The sequence below is a fragment of the Sturnira hondurensis genome, unplaced genomic scaffold, assembly GCF_014824575.4.
Source record: "Sturnira hondurensis isolate 20B ecotype Veracruz unplaced genomic scaffold, ASM1482457v3 Scaffold0008196, whole genome shotgun sequence".
Lineage (NCBI taxonomy): Eukaryota > Metazoa > Chordata > Mammalia > Chiroptera > Phyllostomidae > Sturnira > Sturnira hondurensis.
In genome coordinates this window covers 12968337-12986589 of record NW_028080827.1, presented here as the reverse complement: position 1 = coordinate 12986589, position 18253 = coordinate 12968337, and positions in this window count along the sequence as shown.

The following is an 18253-nucleotide window of genomic DNA, read 5'->3' as shown; positions in this document are numbered from 1 at the left end:
GGAGCAGGGAAAGGGCAGGGAAGGGGACCAGCTCTAACACTGTTTCTTTGACTCTTTTGATTGGTCTAGAACCAGCCCCAGGGTAGGAACATTAATCCTGACTGTAAGAATCAACCTCACAAACACCCACAAACTACTTCTCAGTCCCACAGGGCTCTGGCAAGTCTTTTCTGTTCCCAGCAAATTCTGAAATCTCTTTACCAAAACAAATGCTACCTCATCTGCCCCAAACTTCTAACCTTACCTCTCTCATCTATGGATCCCAATCCCCCTTCCATTCGGGAGCCCTGATCTCTCCAGCATAATCTCCAGCCCCTCCAAAGGAGGGGCAAAGCTGGCTCCAAGGGCAAGTCTGGGTCACCAGCCCTTCCGCTGGAAGCACTCCCCCCTCCCCTGCCCCTCTGCTCTGACTCTGTCCCAGTCCACTTCTGTCCCCGCCCCCTTTGTCTCCTACCCACTCCATCTAGGGCTGCAGAAGATTCCACCTAGAGGTGTGGACCTAGGAGAGATATGGACAGAGCATTTCACTCCTCTGGTAGAGGGAGGTGACTCATTCCCCTGAGGGGGACAGGACTGAAACATGTCCTATAGCTCTCTCTGCTCTGCTCTGAAGAGGTGGTGCAGCTGTGTTGAGTTTGGGAACTGTTGCTTAAGTTCCCATTAACACCCTGAGTGCAGTCATGCCCCTAGTCGTACTTGCAGCTGAACTCTTGGTCAACTTTTCTCAATGTGAACTCCAGTGATCTCTACTGGAAGATGCACACGTACCACTCTGCTTCCACTGTGGATCCAACTTCATCCAGCCCAATTCTTCCAGGCCAGCTCTGGGCTTCCCCACAGCCTCACTTGGACAGGGCCCCTCCCCTCCCGTATTACTTCTGCCCCAGGCATTGTGCCCAAAGCAGATCCCAGCCTGTGCTCTGTCCATGCTCCTTGACCTCTGGGACGGAGAGCTGGACTTATTCATCGAGCAATAAAGTAACCATAAAGGTAACCATAACGTAATATAATTCAACATCACTGTCAAAAGCAAAATAAATAGCTTAGTGTAAAATCTAGACTTTGATACCTGTTCCTCGAGCTTAGCTTAAATGCAACATTGTTCCAACTTGTTTCTAACTTTTCACTTTTCTTCAGGCCACAGGATGTGGGAATACTTCCTAGGTTAATTCCATTTTTCTGTTGGACCTAAGTCACTAGAAAATACCCGAGTTCCTTCTCATTCTGTCACTGTGATATTCTCATTGCTCCAGCTCACATTCCCCTCTGCCTTCCTCCCACACTCATCCCCTGCCCTGGGGGGCCACTGGGGGTGCAGAGAATGAGTATTGCTTGATGGTTAGCAGCTGAGTGAATTCAGCTAGCTCCACTGCTAACTCTGTAACCTTAGGTGACTTTGCTTAACCTCTCTAAGACTCAGTTTTCTGAAAAATTGCACCAGTAATAACAGTACTAATACTATTTTCTGTACTAATAATTTATTTTTTTTAAGATTTTACTTTCTAGAGAGAGGGGGAGGGAGGGGGAGAGAGAGAGGGAGGGAAACATCAATGTATGGTTGATTCTGGCATGCCCCCCACTAGGGACCTGACCTGGCCAGCAACCCAGGCATGTGCCCTGACTGGGAATAGAACCAGCAAGCCCCAGCTTTGCATGCCGGGACTCAATCCACTGAGCCACTCAAGCCAGGGCTAATAATTTCTATACTATAATAATAATATGGGGACTTCCAGCCAATATGGAGGCGTAGGTGGAAATACCGTGGCCCCTCACAACTAAATTTAAAGACAGTGAAGTTTTAGAAACAAAAACGCAGCCAAAACAGTGAAAATTGAACTATACAGAAGTCCGACAGCAACGAACCACTCAGCCAGACGGGTAAGAGGGGTGGAGTCAGCAGCGGAGCGGGTAGGGCTGGAAAGATCGTTAGGTCCAACGGACCCAGGAGCAGAGGTGGAGGCGGTTGGTGGATCCCAGGCATGGAGCAGGGACAGGCGGACCCAGTGAGGGCGCAAGGCGGCTGGCTGACTGCAGTCACACATTCGCATGCAGATAAACCAAGCGAAGGAGTGAACAGTGAGACAGACCACTCAGGCTAGGGCCCCAGCGACGGGAATTAGAGCCTGAAAGCACCAACTGGAAAGACTTTCTCAGGGTCGAGGGGCCAGGAGAGGCTCCTAGGCTCACAGAGAGTTCATTGGAGAGACCCACAGGGTCCTGGAGAGTACACGGGCCCACACACCTGGGAACCAGCACCAGAAGGGCCCAATTTGCTTGTGGAAAGCCGCAGAGGGGACAGAAATCTGAGAGAGAGCACGGAGAGGAGCAAAGCACCATTTTTTCCCCCTCTCTGACCCCGCCCCCACATACAGCGTCACAACCCATCGACTTGGGTCACCCGGCCCTGGTGAACACCTAAGGCTCCGCCCCTCAAACATAACGGGTGCGAACAGACCAAACATTATGACTCAAGAACAGCTCAAAGCCCCAGAGCCTATAATTCTAAGCGACCAAGAAATAGCCAACCTTTCGGATGCACAGTTCAAAACACTGATCATCAGGATGCTCACAGAATTGGTTGATTTTAGCCACAAATTAGAGGAACATATGAAGGCTAAACTAATTGAAATGAAGGGAAATGCACAGGAAACCAATAGTGATGGAAAGGAAACTGGGACTCAAATCAAGGGAGTGGACCAGAAGGAAGAAAGAAACAACCAAACAGAAAAGAAGGAAGAAACAAGAATTCAAAAAAATGAGGAGAGGCTTAGGAACCTCCAGGACATCTTTAAACGTTCCAACATCCAAATTATAGGGGTACTAGAAGGGAAAGAGGAACAGCAACAAGTGGAAAACTTATCTGAACAAATAATAAAGGAGAACTTCCCCAATCTGGCAAAGGCAACAGACTTCCAGGAAGTCCAGGAAGCTCAGAGAGTCCCAAAGAAGTTGGATCCAAGGAGGAACACACCAAGGCACATCATAATTACATTAGCCAAGATTAAAATGAAGGAGAGAATCCTAGAAGCAGCAAGAGATAAGGGGACAGTCACCTACAAAGGAGTGCCCATCAGACTGTCAGCAGACTTCTCAAAAGAGACCTTACAGGCAAGAAGGGGCTGGAAGGAAGTATTCCAAGTCATGAAAGGCAAGGACCTACATCCAAGATTGCTCTATCCAGCAAAGCTTTCATTTAGAATGGAAGGGCAGATAAAGTGCTTCTCAGATAAGGTCAAATTCAAGGAGTTCATCATCACCAAGCCCTTATTACAGGAAATGTTAAAGGGACTTGTCTAAGAAAAAGAAGATAAAAAATATGAACAGTGAAAGCAAACTCACAGTTATTAACAACCACACCTAAAACAAAAGCAAACCAAGAGGGCAGCTAGATCAGGAGTGGAACCACAGAAATGGAGATCACATGGAGGGTTAGAAACAGGGGAGTGGGAGGAGGAGAAGGGGGGAGAAGGTACAAAGAATAAGTAGCATAGATGGTAAGTAAAAAATAGACAGGGAGGAGGGCAGGAATACTACGGGAAATACAGAATCTAAAGAACTTGTGACACATGGACATGAATAAAAGGGGGGAATGGTGGAGGAGGGGTGTGCACGGTGGAGAGGAGTGAAGGGGAGGAATAGGACAACTCTAATGGCATAATAAAAATATAATAATAATATGGATGATAATTTCTATACTAGAATAATAATATGGTTATCATCTTTATAATAATAATACTTGTATTATACTAATTGATCATTTATGTTCCATATTAATGATACTGAAGTCTTTTCTATATTATAATAGCATGATACTATTCTTGTGCTAGTTTCTGTAATATGATTATAATTTCTGCACTTAATAGTACTGATACTACTTTTTAACTAGTAATTAATTGAATAATAATAATTTACTAATAATTTAATACTTTAATAATTTCTGTACTAATACAATAATAAAGTATTTGTGCCACTAATCACTTAATAATGATAATTCTATATAATATCTAAACTAATAATATCTGTACTAATAACATGAATAGTTTTTTGTAAAATGAGGCTAATGATACTACTGATCTTATAGTTATTCTGAGAATCATATGAGGAAAAAAACAGGTGAAACACACAGGGCATGACACACAGTATCTATTTAATAAATGTTAGCTATTATTTAAAGAAAAAAATTTTATCCTCACCCAAGGACATTTTTTTCCATTGCTTTTAGAGAGAGAGATGGGGAGGGGGGGAGGGAGAGAGAAAAACATTGATTGGTTGCCTCCTATATGTGCCCAGACCAGAGATTGGACCCACAACCAAGGGATGTGCCCTGACCTGGAATTGAACCTGCAAACTTTCGGATATGGGTTGATGCTCCAACCAACTGAGCAGCATCAGCCAGGGCAACATTAGCTATTATTGTTGCTGTTGTTAGACTTCTATTCAGCAGTCAGCCTCCCTCCGAGCTCTTGCATCAGGGAAAAAACTTAAAACTTAAAATTGGCTCGTCTTTAAGTCTGCCTGGACAAAGAAAAGAGGGCCCCTGAGAGCAATGTGTGGGGTGGGAGAGCATCACCTTGCCTTGGGTGCCTCCTCTCCACTTGGGCAGACAATTCGTTGCTCCTGGTAAGAGGAGAAGCAGGTATGAGAAGGGTGGGAATAGGCAGCCTGGTCATGCAGTGGGGGTTTTTGTTCTCTCCCCAGGTGGAATAGGAATTTCATTCAGAGGGACAGGGATGCTGGAGCATTCAGAGGAAGGTTCAGCTCCCTCCTTTGTCTCCACCCTGGGGAGGTACCTTGGGCCTTGCCTCAGGGAAAGGCGTCTCAGAAGCAATGGAAGATCCTGAGGCAGGAGAACACAATCCTTAAAGAGACTTGGATCTAGAGCAGAGGGAATATTGCAAGTGTCCGTGGCCCTAATGGGTGGTGTTTAGGGAAGGGAATGAAAGTGGCCCTTTTGCTTTTGTCTTCCTCGCTTGCCCTTGCAGGGAGAAGCTTCTTTGCTGGGTAGGAAGAGGCTGATGAAGCTTTAGGTTGGCCCTTTAGGTTGGATTACATTTTCTCACTTAGATTTGTAGGGCTTCATTTTACACTGTATTTTATCTAACATGGAGGCATTCCTGAAACTATTTGGACTGCAGCCCATCAATCAAGATAAATTATTTTTTAAAATATTTCGAGAGGGGAAGGGAGGGAGAAAGGGAAAGAGAGAAATACCAATGTGTGGCTGCCTCCCATGTGGCCCCCACTGGGGACCTAGCCTGCAACCCAGGCATGTACCCTGACTGGGAATTGAACCTGCGACCCCTTGGTTCACAGCCTGAGCTCAATCCACTGAGCCAGGCCAGCCAGGGCTATTTTTTATGTTTTAAGTTAGAGGCAAAAGAACAGAAAAATCAATATGTACAGTCTCCCCACCTTGATCCTCCACCTCCAGCCTGGCAACCTCAAGTGTGTCCTCAAAAGCCTGGGATTGTTAACAAACAAATAAAATTTTTCCCTCAGGGCCCCCTAGGAAGTGGGGGCACAGAGTCTTCCTTCTTGTGTTCATCCAAAGCCTGCCTCTGAACTGAATGTCGAGAACTGACTTAACAGTCTTCACCACACAAATGCAGCTTTTCATAAAATAAAAGATAATGCGTGATGATTTCCTTTACAGAGACAGCAAATAGATGCCTCACGCTGAGGGAAAGAGTGGGGATTGACTGTGATGGGCACGAAGAAACACTTTGGGGAGTGGAAGTGTTTGTTCTAAACCTGGACTGTGATGATGGTGGCAGGACTCCATAACTTCGCTGAATTCACCGAGTCGCACACTTACAGTGGGTGAATTTTGTGATAGGTGAACTATGCCTTACTAAAACTGTTTTGTTTTTTTAACTATTTTATTGTATTTTTCCCTTAAAAGTTGTTTTTTAAATTGTTCTCTTGTAGTTGACCTGATTTTCCCCTGTTGTCCTGCCCAACCCCTCCCCCCACTCCCACAGTCAATCCCCACCCTGTTCATGTCCATGGGTCATTTATACCTGTTCTTTGACTAGATCCTTCCTCTTCTTTCCCCTGTTATCCCCTCCCCACTCCCCTCTGGTCGCTGTCAGCCTGTTTTTTGTTTCCAGGCTCTGGTTCTATTTTGCTTGTTTGTTTTGTTCATTAGGTTCCTCTTATAGATGAGATCATGTGGTATTTGTCTTTCACCGCCTGGGTCGTTTCACTTAGTATAATATTCTCTAGTTTCATCCATGCTGTCACAAAAGGTAGGCGCTCCTTCTTTCTTTCTGCTGCATAGTATTCCATTGTGTAAATATACCACAGTTTTTTGATCCACTCTTTTACTGATGGGCACTTAGGCTGTTTCCAGCACTTGGCTATTGTAAATAACATTGCTACAAACATTGAGGTGCATAGGTTCTTTTGGATTGGTGTTTCAGGGCTCTTAGGGTATAATCCCAGCAGTGGAATCACTGAATCCAAAGGCAGTACAAGTTTTACTTTTCTGAGGAAATTCCATACTATTTTCCGCAGTGGCTGCACCAGTCTGCATTCCCACCAACAGTGCACCAGGTGAAACTTTTCTCTACGACCTCTCCACACTTGTTTTTTGTTGATTTGTTTATGATGGCCATTCTGACTGGTGTGAGGTGCTATCTCATTTGGTTTTAATTTGCATCTCTCCGATGGCTAATAATGTTGAACATCCTTTCATATGTTTATGGGCCCTCTGTATGTCCCCCTAAAGGCTGTTTTTATGTAGTAGGTAACTGGTTTAAATTGGCCAAATTGGTTTAAATGGCCGAACAACATAGTGGTTAGTACCTACATTATAGTCCTGACCATGTGAATTGGAGAAAATGACTTCACAGACCTCAGCCTCATTCTCCTCGTGTGTACAGTGGGAGATGACGATGTGTATCTCTAAAGCAGAATGAAAATCTAATGAGACAACTTGCAGAAAGCACTTACTCAGCTCAGCAGTGGCCTTGAAGCCACTGCTTCTAATTGCATCATAATTTATCCTAGAACCAGGAATGTGGGGATGCCCTACTGGGAGGGGTGAGTGTTGTGTTAATTTCTTAACTTGGGAAGGGAAGTTTGTTCTGGACTTTTCAATGAGAAGGCTCTGGAAAGATCATGTGGTAATGTTGTTTCCAAACTCTTGGGCCCACCAATGCCCTTGTGTCCCGAAGTGCCACAGTTCTACTCTCCCTTTTCAGGGGTCTCTGGATATCGACGTTTGCCTCCTTCTGGGTCAAGCGGTGAGGATAAAGGGAGAGGGTGAGGACAAAGTGCTAGAGAGGTTGTGGAGAACAATTTGTTATGAAGCCCATGGAGAGAGCAGGAGGCTTCAGGGGCTCCAGGCCTCTGGGGGACTGTCCCAAGCAGGTCACCTTAAGATAGATATGATTCGGGAAACTAGATGTGGACGCTTGACATTTCTGAGTTTATCCTTCACACAAGTTCAGAAATGTCAAGTATCACTATTAGGAGCATTATTAGGATAACTGGAGCCTGCCTCTAGAAAGAGGCAGTGTGGGAGGAAGGGGCCTAGTCCTAGAAGCCATCTCAATGGCTTGTCCTCACCTTGTGTATGGAGGACAATTTATTCTGATGTTTTGAGGGACTATGGATAGACAGGATGGAGTATCAGTCATTCTTGGGGGCGGGGGGAAGATACAGTTGCATCATCCACATCCTCACATACCCCTTGTCCACTTCGTCCTTGGCAGTTTACCTGCTCATTCAGTCACTCAATATGTACACACTGAATTTCTGCTCTATGCCTGAGGCTGGTCTAGACAAGGCCCTTGCCCTCACAGACCTCAGTCTAACAGGAGACACCCACAATGAGCAAGGAATCACAGGAATCTATACACAAGTGCTAGCAAGGAGAGGATATGCAGGAGATAGGGTGGCTGGTTTAGATTGGGTGGTCAGGGAAGACCTCTGTGAGAGAGTGACATTATGCAGACCCTTGAGGGATCAAAACAAGCAAAGGTCTGAAAAAGGGGCATTCCTGGTAGAGGGAAGAAGATTCCCAAAGGCTCTGGGCCAGGGGTGAGCTCTCTCTGCTCAGAGAGCAGAAAGAAACCAGCACAGCTAGAGCAGAACGTGAGGCAGGCATGGTGGGAAAGATTAGTCCAGGGTGGTGGTCCGGACCCTGATCTGTTGGCCTCCTGGCCATGAAAAACATAGAGTTCACTTTAGGTGTGATGGGAGCACTTGGGACAAGAGATTTGATTTATAGAAAGTTATTCTGGCTGTTTGGAGGGCAGATTTCTGAGTGTAAGGACTTTGTCATCAAACTATTAATACAGAATTTCATACCAAAGGGAACAGCCCCTTCTACCTGAGAGACCCTGTCCTCTCTAAGATGAGAGAAGGACGGACTGTGGACCTCACATTACCAGAATGAGCAGAGAGTACCTCCTTCCATTTTCTTTCCAGTAGGTCTTGTTTTCAGTTTAGACTCCTGAGTGGATGTGTCTCCAATTCCTCTCCACCCCAAGAATAAATGGGTTTGCTTGTTTGTTTGTTTGTGCAGATTTACCTTTAGAAATAATTCAGTCTGCACTAATTCTCTGACATTGGTTCTTCAAGACATTGGAGAAAACATTTGTTAAGATCTGGAGGAAACTTATTACATAAAATGTTTCAACATGAAAAGAACCAATTACGTCCTGGTGTGCCACCCATGCGGATTCTTTCTTTCTTTCTTTTTTGAAAAGCCTCTACAGTTCTAACCAGATCTCCATTGCCTGGACCAAAAGACGACCTTACATGAGGCTTTCTAGCCAGAGAAATCTTTCCATAAAATAACTTGGAGACACCAGGGTGGGGAAAGGTAGTATTAGTCTGCTCAGGATATTGTAACAAAACACCGCAGACTGGGAGGCTGAAACAACAGACATTTGTTTCTCACAGTTCTGGAGGCCAAAGTCCAAGATCATGGTGCCAGCAAGGTTGGGTTCTGGCAAGGCATCTCTCTCCCACTTACCTATCTGCCATGCTCTTGCTGTGCCCTCATGTAGCCTTTCCTCTTTCCTCTGTGTGCGCATGGAGAGGAAGCTCTGGTGTCTCAGCTGGGGACCCTACGTCTGTGACCTGTAATTTTCATCCATACATTCATTTGACCCAAGGCCCATTAACTCAGTGTCCCCTGCTTGGGAGGCCTCCACATAGTCCATGCCCCCTCCATAAAGCACAGCCGTGTGGGGGTCTCCAACTTGCTATTCTTAGGAGCCAGAGAGATGACAAGCATTTCAGCAGAAGCAGACATTATCTGCCAAAAAGCATTCAAATACATTTAACATCAAATGGGAAAAAACAATTTTAAACATCCGTCTAGCCAAGCAAAATACATCTAAATGACTAATTGGGCCTGTAGGCCAACAGTTTGTAACCTCTGGTGACTATAATGGGCGTGACATTTGTTTCTAAGTATGAGAACACGAGAGACAGAAGAATGGGCAGCTCTTGTAAGACTCTTGACCCTCAAATCCCTGCTGGAGCTGAGGCAGAAATGTTTTGAATCTCAAAACAGTTAAGAGACATTAAAATAACACCATCTTACTTTCCACTCATGGAGAGAAATCTGGGTTTATTACTTTATATCAGTATAAAGCAATAGCAAACTTAATATAAAATAATAATCCTCTAGGGCCTCAACTTAAAAGATTACTTTTCCTCTCAATATGCAAAGAGGAAATGTTTCCAGAATGAATCTGAAACTTTTGTAGTCCTTTGGCTGAAAGGATCCCCTACTGAGAATTCCTTTGCTGTATTTTGACATGGTAAGCCTTAAACACAGAACTGGGGGCCAGAGACCTGCCAGAGGGCCACGGGGCCCAGCCTTGGGCCCAGCACCCATTGGCCCAAGAGAGCCCAGCACATACACCTTTGGTATTCAGTAAGGATTAGGGGTTGAGATGGAAAATGGTCCAAAGCCCTTTCTTATGTGTCTTTCTTAAAAGAAGCAGACTTCTTTAAGTTTTTGAGGTTTACCTTTATCCTTAAAATAATAAGTTTCCATTAGCGCCTTCCAAGTATTTTCATTTTTTGTTGTGCCTGCAAATTGGGAGACAATTGTAAACTATTTAATGAAAAGGTAAAATTAGAGGAAATTTCCCGAGTGTGAGGGTTTCCAATGAAAAGGAACCTGACACTTTATCACAGAATATTTGACCAGTAATACAGAGCACAGTTCTGAGTCCCACTTTCCTTGTCCTGGATCCGTGCTTGTGCATAAACTGGTTCCAGAGCACCAGTGGGTGAGTCAGGTAGATGTTGATCAAACAGCCGGTGCGTGTGAAATCCCAAGGCAGCATGTGCATTAAGGAAAAAGAACAGAACGCTGACAGGCATTAGCAGGGAGCAGGAGGGGCAATGTGGCTGCAGGAAAGCCCTGCCTCGGAAGGGAGTGCAGAGTGTTGGCAGAGCTGCAAGTTGACCATGCTGGCTGGACTGGAGGGACAATGGGAGGGATGACACCTGATGGAGAAGGACTGATGTGGACCTGATGGCTCAGCGCTGCATGGATCACAGTAAGAAACCCCTTACAAGGTTGCAAGTGGCAAGGGAAAGGAACCACGGTCATCTCATGCTATGAAATGATACCACGGGCTGTGGCGTGATTAGACAGTAGAGAGGTCTGAGCAGGCGCAGGGCAGAGTGACAACCACTGCTTTAATTCAGGAGAGGAGGCAGAAGCTTAGACCAGCATGGGGCAGTGGAGATGGAGAGGAGGAGGTGGCAGGTGTGAGAGCTACTGCGGCATGTGAGTGGTTGGATGTGCAGGGCGAGGAAGAAGGAGATGCTCATTGAAGTTAATTTCCTCACTTGAGCACTTTGGAGGCACATTCACGGAGGCAGGGGACACTGGAAGAAGAATGAATTGGGGAGGTGACAGCATGAGTCAGTTTGGACAAGTTGACTTGGAAATGCCGTTGCATCCCCCAGTGACCCCTGGTCTCCCAGTTCGCAGATCCGCACTTGGAACTGTTGCCATAGTAATGGAAGAAGGTTATCTCCCAGGTGTGGTGGGCAGATGATGATGCTCTCCCTCCATACCCCCACTCTGGAGCCTCTCCAAGAAGTCCACTTGAGATAGTTTCATTTTTCATTCTAGTTGAAGAAGAAACTCAATTCTCCTATTTTGAGGTAAAGATTAGGTAGGGTCTTCTTAACATGGATGTGGTGTTCTAACTACTCTTCCCCTTCTTGCCCTGGGGGCTTTGGCCACTCACTTTAAACATGGGGAATCCGATGGAATAGAAGACAAGGGGGAGAGCCAGGCCCCTGAAACTATCACTGGAGAATGAGGACTGGCCCGAGCCTAGACTAGGGAATGAGTCTCCTGTCTCCACTCTGTAATCCAGAGACAAGGAGCATCTTTCAGTCTTTCCGACGTGCCATGCTTTCTCTCCTTTATGTCCTCATACGTGCTGTCCCCTCCCCTTCCTCCTCTCCTCAGACCCTTTCCTCTAGACGTGTCCCTAATCGCACTGCGTTCTGTGATCAGATATCACCTCCTTCAGGAGGCCTTTTTGACGTCCCTGGTCAGTGATGTTCAGTGCCTAGGGCAGAGACTGCTAATACCAGACACCCAGTGTCCATTTTCTTCTTTTTTTTCCTTGTACCAGAATCCTAATTTTTAAGTTAAGCATAGGTGCTTGGAATAAAGACTATGTTCCCCAGCATCTTTTGTAGCTAGATGTGGCCATTTAACTATGTTCTGGCCAATGATATGAGAGTGGAAATGTTTGCAGCTTCTGGGACATGATCTTATATGGAGCGGATATGCCTTTCTTCTCCGTCCATCATTTGAATAGCATGGCTGATTCTCTAGCCACCAAGTTCAACCATAAAACACAGCCTCCAGTCCTACGGAGGGAGAGCGTCATCATCCGGACTGGAGAAATTGGGTTTGTTTGCTAATGATTTCATGAAGCTACTTTACATTTTGCACTGCCCACCTCCTAATTTTATTTATGTAAGAGAGGAATACAATTCCATCCTGTGTAAAGCACTGTTATTTTTGAGTTTTGGTAACATGCAGCCAAACCCAATCTTAACGTATCCAGCCCCACCGGTCCTCCTCCCCACACCCAATGTGTTTGCGCCCATTAAAATATTTAAACCTCATATTATCATTGCACAGTTACTTATCTGACTGAAACAAAATCTTCTGGGAAAAAGTGAAAAGATGTGTGTTCCACAGTCAGAAAACCATCTTGCTCACTATCGTATCCACATCACCTGGAACGCGCCCCAATGTGCCCAAAATAGAGAGGAAAGACAAAAGACTGTGTGTATTTCTCGTCTAGTGCACTTCTCTCTCGCTCCCTCTCTCTTGGATTAAACAGTCAAATAGTATCACCAATAAACCCACAGGAAACAACAAGGCAAAAAAGCACATGCAAAAATGTTCTAAACTGGCACCTCTGAGTCTACATGCTCTGATGTGGTGGTATTTGGCAAACCAAAAGTAATTTTAAAAACTCTTGACGGTCTGGCATTTGGAATATTGGAAGCAATCTGGAAAATCCCGATACCCAGCGTTGGTGTCTCCAGCACTAGCTACAGAAACAGATTGCCAGGGCGACTTCAGGAAGATCAGAGGAGAGAGCGGATGGGGGAGAGCCACTTATTTGTGGTGGCATTCATGAGTTCTGATGACACACTCTTTAACAGACTCCGGCAGTAAGTCTCTGCTGATTAACTCCCCTTTTTGGCCCCAGAGCCTTTCAGGAGGTCAAATACAATGTAATTGCGCTTTATACCCTTTCGACAAGGGTTTCTGCTTTAATTGGCTCATCTGTAATTGATAAAGGCTTCAAAGTATAAGCAAAAATAATAATGGCCAAGAGTTAGAAAGAAGCACAATCTAAAATACAAATAATTGCACAATAACAGTAGAATAATGTCCAAATGTCTGGACGATCTGACAACCTTACAAGGTTGAGGTCTCAATTATGGTGGCTTTCTAGACTCTCGCTATCTTAAGCCAGTGGAAGCTACAATAACAACTCTTGTTTGATGCAGAGTGTTTACTAAGTAAAATGACTAGTTAATTTTCTATGTAATATTCCATTGGATCCTCCTTTCTAGCTCCAAAACCACAGTCCATGCCACAGCTTGGAACAATAAAAGAATCTCTTGTCTAGGGCTCTTGCCAAAAGACTCCACAAAGTAGCTGCACTCCCAAAAAGATGCCCAAGAGGGTTTATGTAAGTTTAGTCTTTACCACAGGGGTCAGAAAACCCAGCTTGACCATATCTATTTACGTGCAGTCACCAAGGGATACATGTAAAATAAATTAATGTCAATAATGTCGCAGGAGCCCACATAAAATGACTTCTCTCCCTTATATTATACAAAGCTTTCTTCCCCTACTCCCCACCCCTGCCGCTGATTGTGCACGTTACTCTGTTAAACAGCCCTCGAGCCCCCGGCTCCAGGGATCACATGTGACCGCTGTGGCGGGGCTCCCCTTGTCACACAGACTCCCAGCAGGGACGGATTGTCCCTCCAGGGGGATCCTAGCAAGGGCTCTTGGCACTCCAGGGCCTTCCCACATACTCCATTAACATTGACCAGGTATTTTAGGGGTGCTTATTATGTGCCAGACACTGTGATGGGTACTAGAGATAAATGTGATTTTTTTTAAATGGGGCTCCTGCTCTCAGGGAAGTTAAAGCCCATTGGATGACAACAGCCAATGCTTACTGACCAGCTGCTGCATGTGTTAGATGCATTAGTTCACCTAATCATCTTCTAAAACAGAGGCTCCTGTCATCCCCACCTTACAAATGAGGAAGTGGAGGCAGAGGAAGGGCTAAGTGCCAACGTTTTCATGCAAAAATCCAGGCAGCCTGGGTCTGGAGCCTGCATTCTCTGACTGTTATGCTTGGCCTCCTCTGCGTTACCTTCCAACGCGCCCACTCAGGAAGCAGCAAGAGAGACGGTGTGGGATAGTTCAGGCAAAGCAGAGCCATCTTCTGAAGACAGAGACAAGAATGAGGTAAAAGAAATGTCTTTCTAAGGGAAGTCAAGAGGATATGTTGGAAATAGTATTCCCTTTTCTGGGGGGAAATTATATTACACAGTCTAAAGAGAAAGTGGGTAGGGGGATGGAAGCTTTGTGGTCATTCTCCATTTTTCTCTCTAACCTTGACCTTGCATCTGAGGCAATGGGCAGGTACATCCCCCAAACTGTATCTGTGGCATTGGCACCATGGCATAGAAACCAGATTTGTCATGTTGGTATGAGGCCAGACTTGTCTGTGTGACTGGCTGGAAGTTTCTCTAAGATTGAGGTTAGCAAAACCCAAGTGCTTCCTGGAGGTAAGATTGAGAAAGTTTTTGCTGACGCTGTTTTTCTGGCTATGTGTCAGCTTCTGAGAGTAATTTGCATGAAAATTGTAAGAAGTGTAGTTTCAAGGCCTGAAAACACAAAATTTGCCAAATTTAAGATAGGGAGTCTGGTTGACCAGACATCTGTCTGTGAAAAGTTTACCCTGCATCATCTTCCAAGAACCAATAAGCCTGGTGTAAGGGTTAACATTTTAGGAAGTGGCTGGGTCTGTAAATGTGTTCAGCAACCCACAATAGGAGGAGTGGAACCAGGATGTCAGGACCCAGTAGGTGGAGAGGCAAGATCAAAAGCAGCACTGGCTCACAGTAGAGTCAGTGTTTTGGAGTCAGCAGACCAGAGTGAATGAGTTTCCTCCTCTTTAAAATGGAGTTGATGAGAATACCAATCGGAAAGATGGCTGTGATAATCCTATGAGTTCACGAGTATAGCTCACTCTGCACATTGGCTGGCATGTAATGTATTCTTGCCAAACGTTAGCTGTCCTCGTCATTACCACTCCCCCACCCCCACCCCCACCATCATTATCACCATCATCATGGCTCTTCCTCTTACCATAGATGTGACCTGGCACAAGTTTTTTAATACCTCTAAGTTTCAGATTCCTCTTTACATTTAAGATTTTAAAAATAGTTGTCTTCAAGGATATCTGTGGTGACGGTGAAACAAGATGACCCATATAAAACGCTTATAATGCTTAGCAGATAGTAGGTGTGCACTGAGTGGGTGCTATTGCCTATGGGTTTTAAGAACTTTCCTTTTTTGGATTTGTAGTCACAGCAGGTATTCTCACCTAGATGCACATGACTACGAAGGAAGACACCAAAATCTGCCCAATGGGAAATGTCTACTAGAAGAGACAATCTAGTTTTCCATGGGGGGTTTTCTTTTTATTTTCTTTTTTTAAAATCCTCACCCAAGAAAAACCCCGACACCCAGGCTTGTGGTCTAACTAGGAATCGAACCCATGACCTTTTGGTTCATGGGATGATGCTCCAACCAACTGAGCCACACTGGCCGGGGCTCTTTTCATTTTACGTGTAGTGCCATGTGACATTTCTCTAAGACTTCAGATGTCCCACACATTAAGGAACTTTTATTTTTTAAGGAATCAGAGAAAACTTTCAATTTGGGGACCCATGTGTGTCAGACTGAGCAAATAAAAGTATCCTTTATTGTATCTGGCAATCCTCCATGATGTCAATTTATCTTATTGTAAAACCCAAGCTAGGGGTCAACTTGTGCTTTGTGGTTCTCTGTGATGTCACAGAGTTCAAGTTTGAGGTCATCTCAGAAAGATGCATCATAACATGCATATTATTTCTTAGGGTAGCTGGTTATCAAGGGGGTCGTCGCCCCCCATGAATCACGTTAGCCACACATAAAAGCAAAGTAGATCTTGGAGGTTGGACTCCAGGATAAAGGCCCTCGAATAACTTCTTTGAGGCTTCTCTTCATTATCCCTCCCTATTACTACCAATGGTGTGCCACGCATTTCCCCCCTTTCCCCTTCCCCAGCCCTACAAGGTTTTGTCGCCCACTAATTGGGACCACTGCTGGCATTCCACAGAGTGAGTAATGGAGCGAACCGTGCTTCCTAAGGGTGGTATATGACAGCCCATTGCAAGCCTGGCCTGTTGCGTTCAACCCATAATATTCAGGAGTTAGTCATATCTCTTTCCAGACTCCAGTGGCATTTCCCAGTGACTTTATTTTTGAAATGAAAATGCAAGTAGAGGAGCAAGTATCAAGTTAATGACATTTAGCTGAAAACCAAGACAGGAAAACTTCTAGGTATGTTTTTTGATGGGGATGAGAGGAATGCTCTCAGATACTTCAAAGAAAGGCCGGGTGTCATGGGCCCTTCTTAACCTCTCACGAACTGCCCTACCCCAGAACATTTTCTTCTGCAAGGCAGGCCTTGGGGGGAGGCCCTGTCTGGAGTTTTTGTGTCCAGTCTTTATGTCATTACTGGCTGAGATCACATGGAACTAGCAGTCTTCAAGGCAGAGACTTTCGGACCCTAGCAGCTGAGATGGGGAATGAGAAGGAGCTGGTGCTGTCTCCCTCCCAGGCTGAGTCAGGGGAAGGGAAGAGGCTGCAGGGGAACCTCTGGCCTCAGGGCCTGTGCTCAGCTTCCGGGGCCCCACCCACATGCTTTGCGTTCCTGAAGTTCCGAACTTAGGGCCTCCAGAACAGCCCTGTCTGCTTTCGGCTGGGCCCACGTCACCTGACAACGGTCAGAAGGCTTTGGGGTGTTACAGTTGGCCTTCCTGCCTCTAAGCAGATGTGACTGCACCTGAACCCCAGATACGGAGACAGCATCCTTGGTGACCCTTCTCCAGTCCTTACGTTTAGCTCCTTGCCTCACACTCCGCCTCTGCCTCTCAGCCTAGGTACCAGGAACGGTTCTTTGTGACCTAATGAGGGAAGATAAAATTGTCTGCTAATATGCTCTGCCTTGAAAGACCTTGCCCCTTAGACCGCGTCCCTGATAAGGCAGAAAGCTGGGAGGAACAGAGGGGCACTTTGCTTCTTGTCGGAAGCTGGCCAAAGGGCACTAAAGGGTGAGAGGTGGACCATGGTCCACTGGGCTCCCCCAACACCATGTTCAGCAGAGGAGACTGAGTTGGCATTATAACCTTCAGAAGTCACAGAATCCACCTGCCTGCCTCCTCGCAGTACTGGCAGTTAACAAATAGTGACTTTGACCTTATATTTCCCCAAGTCATCTAGGGGAGGACTTTCAAAGATATGAGTTAGGCATGAACAACATGGCATTGTCTCTTTTGGGGGGACAATGCACAGGACCCCAGGATTCTCTGCCCAAACATCCCCAAGCTTGCTTCCAGTTCGTTTTTTAGGTCAGCCCTTCTAAGGGTGACTCTGGTGCTGGTACATGCACCCCAGTCTTCAGGGTGGGTGTTGGGGCAGCAGGGAAAGAACTTGAATGTGAGATCTGGGGGGCTCGTATGGACACACAAGGGGTCCCTGCTGAGAGGGGGAAGGGAAGGGAAGGGGAAGGAAGGTCCAAGAGTGGGCTGGCTCTCTCAACGCTGCCACATTCTGACAAGGAACTCTGAGGAGTCCAGGCATTCTAAATTGAAGCCTTCCAGGTTGTCCCGCAGGTATTTTTGTTAAGGTAGGAGGACAGAGCATACTTTATTTATTTTTAGCTTGATTTATAACGTTATGATATTTAGACATATGGTTTGTGGGCTCCATCTGTCCTCTTGTCTTGGGGCCAATGACAGTCCACACCCCGGCCTGCCACTTTCCGGGAGAGAGGGCTTGGAGCCTAGCTGGCTGAGTGGTCCCACTGAACCCACACACGGAACAGCCTCACTTCTGACCCAATCTCCAAGCTGCCCTAGTTTGGCTCCTAAGAGTGGTTCTATCTCACAGGGCATTGAGTAAAGAATACATCCCAATGGCCATGTTTTGCACAAACCCCACACTAGTTTTCACATGTGTTGCCTAGGGTATAAAACAGAACGTAAGTTTTTTCTAGCTTCCAGGAACCATTAAACTTCATTCAGTTGAACTATGGGCCTTGGAGACATGCCTGAAGAAGGTGAGATGGTTCACATCTGGCTGACAACTGACTTTCTTTTTTCTGGGTGGCACGTGCCAACTAGGGAAGAAAGGAACAATGTCCAGCACAAGGGTTTCCCAGGAGGCAACTGGACAAAAAGGGGATGAAGCAGCTGTTGGGGGAGGGACTGTGAAAAAAGCATGTACAAGTATTTGGGGAGAAATTTTACTATGTCTTATGAGGAATTTGCCTGACCTCCCCAAAGAAAAGTCAGTGAACTCTCCAGTGTTCGAGATTGCAGGTAGATTTGGACCTGTTTCTTTGTTTGGGGAGGCGGGTGACTGAGGGAGAGGGCC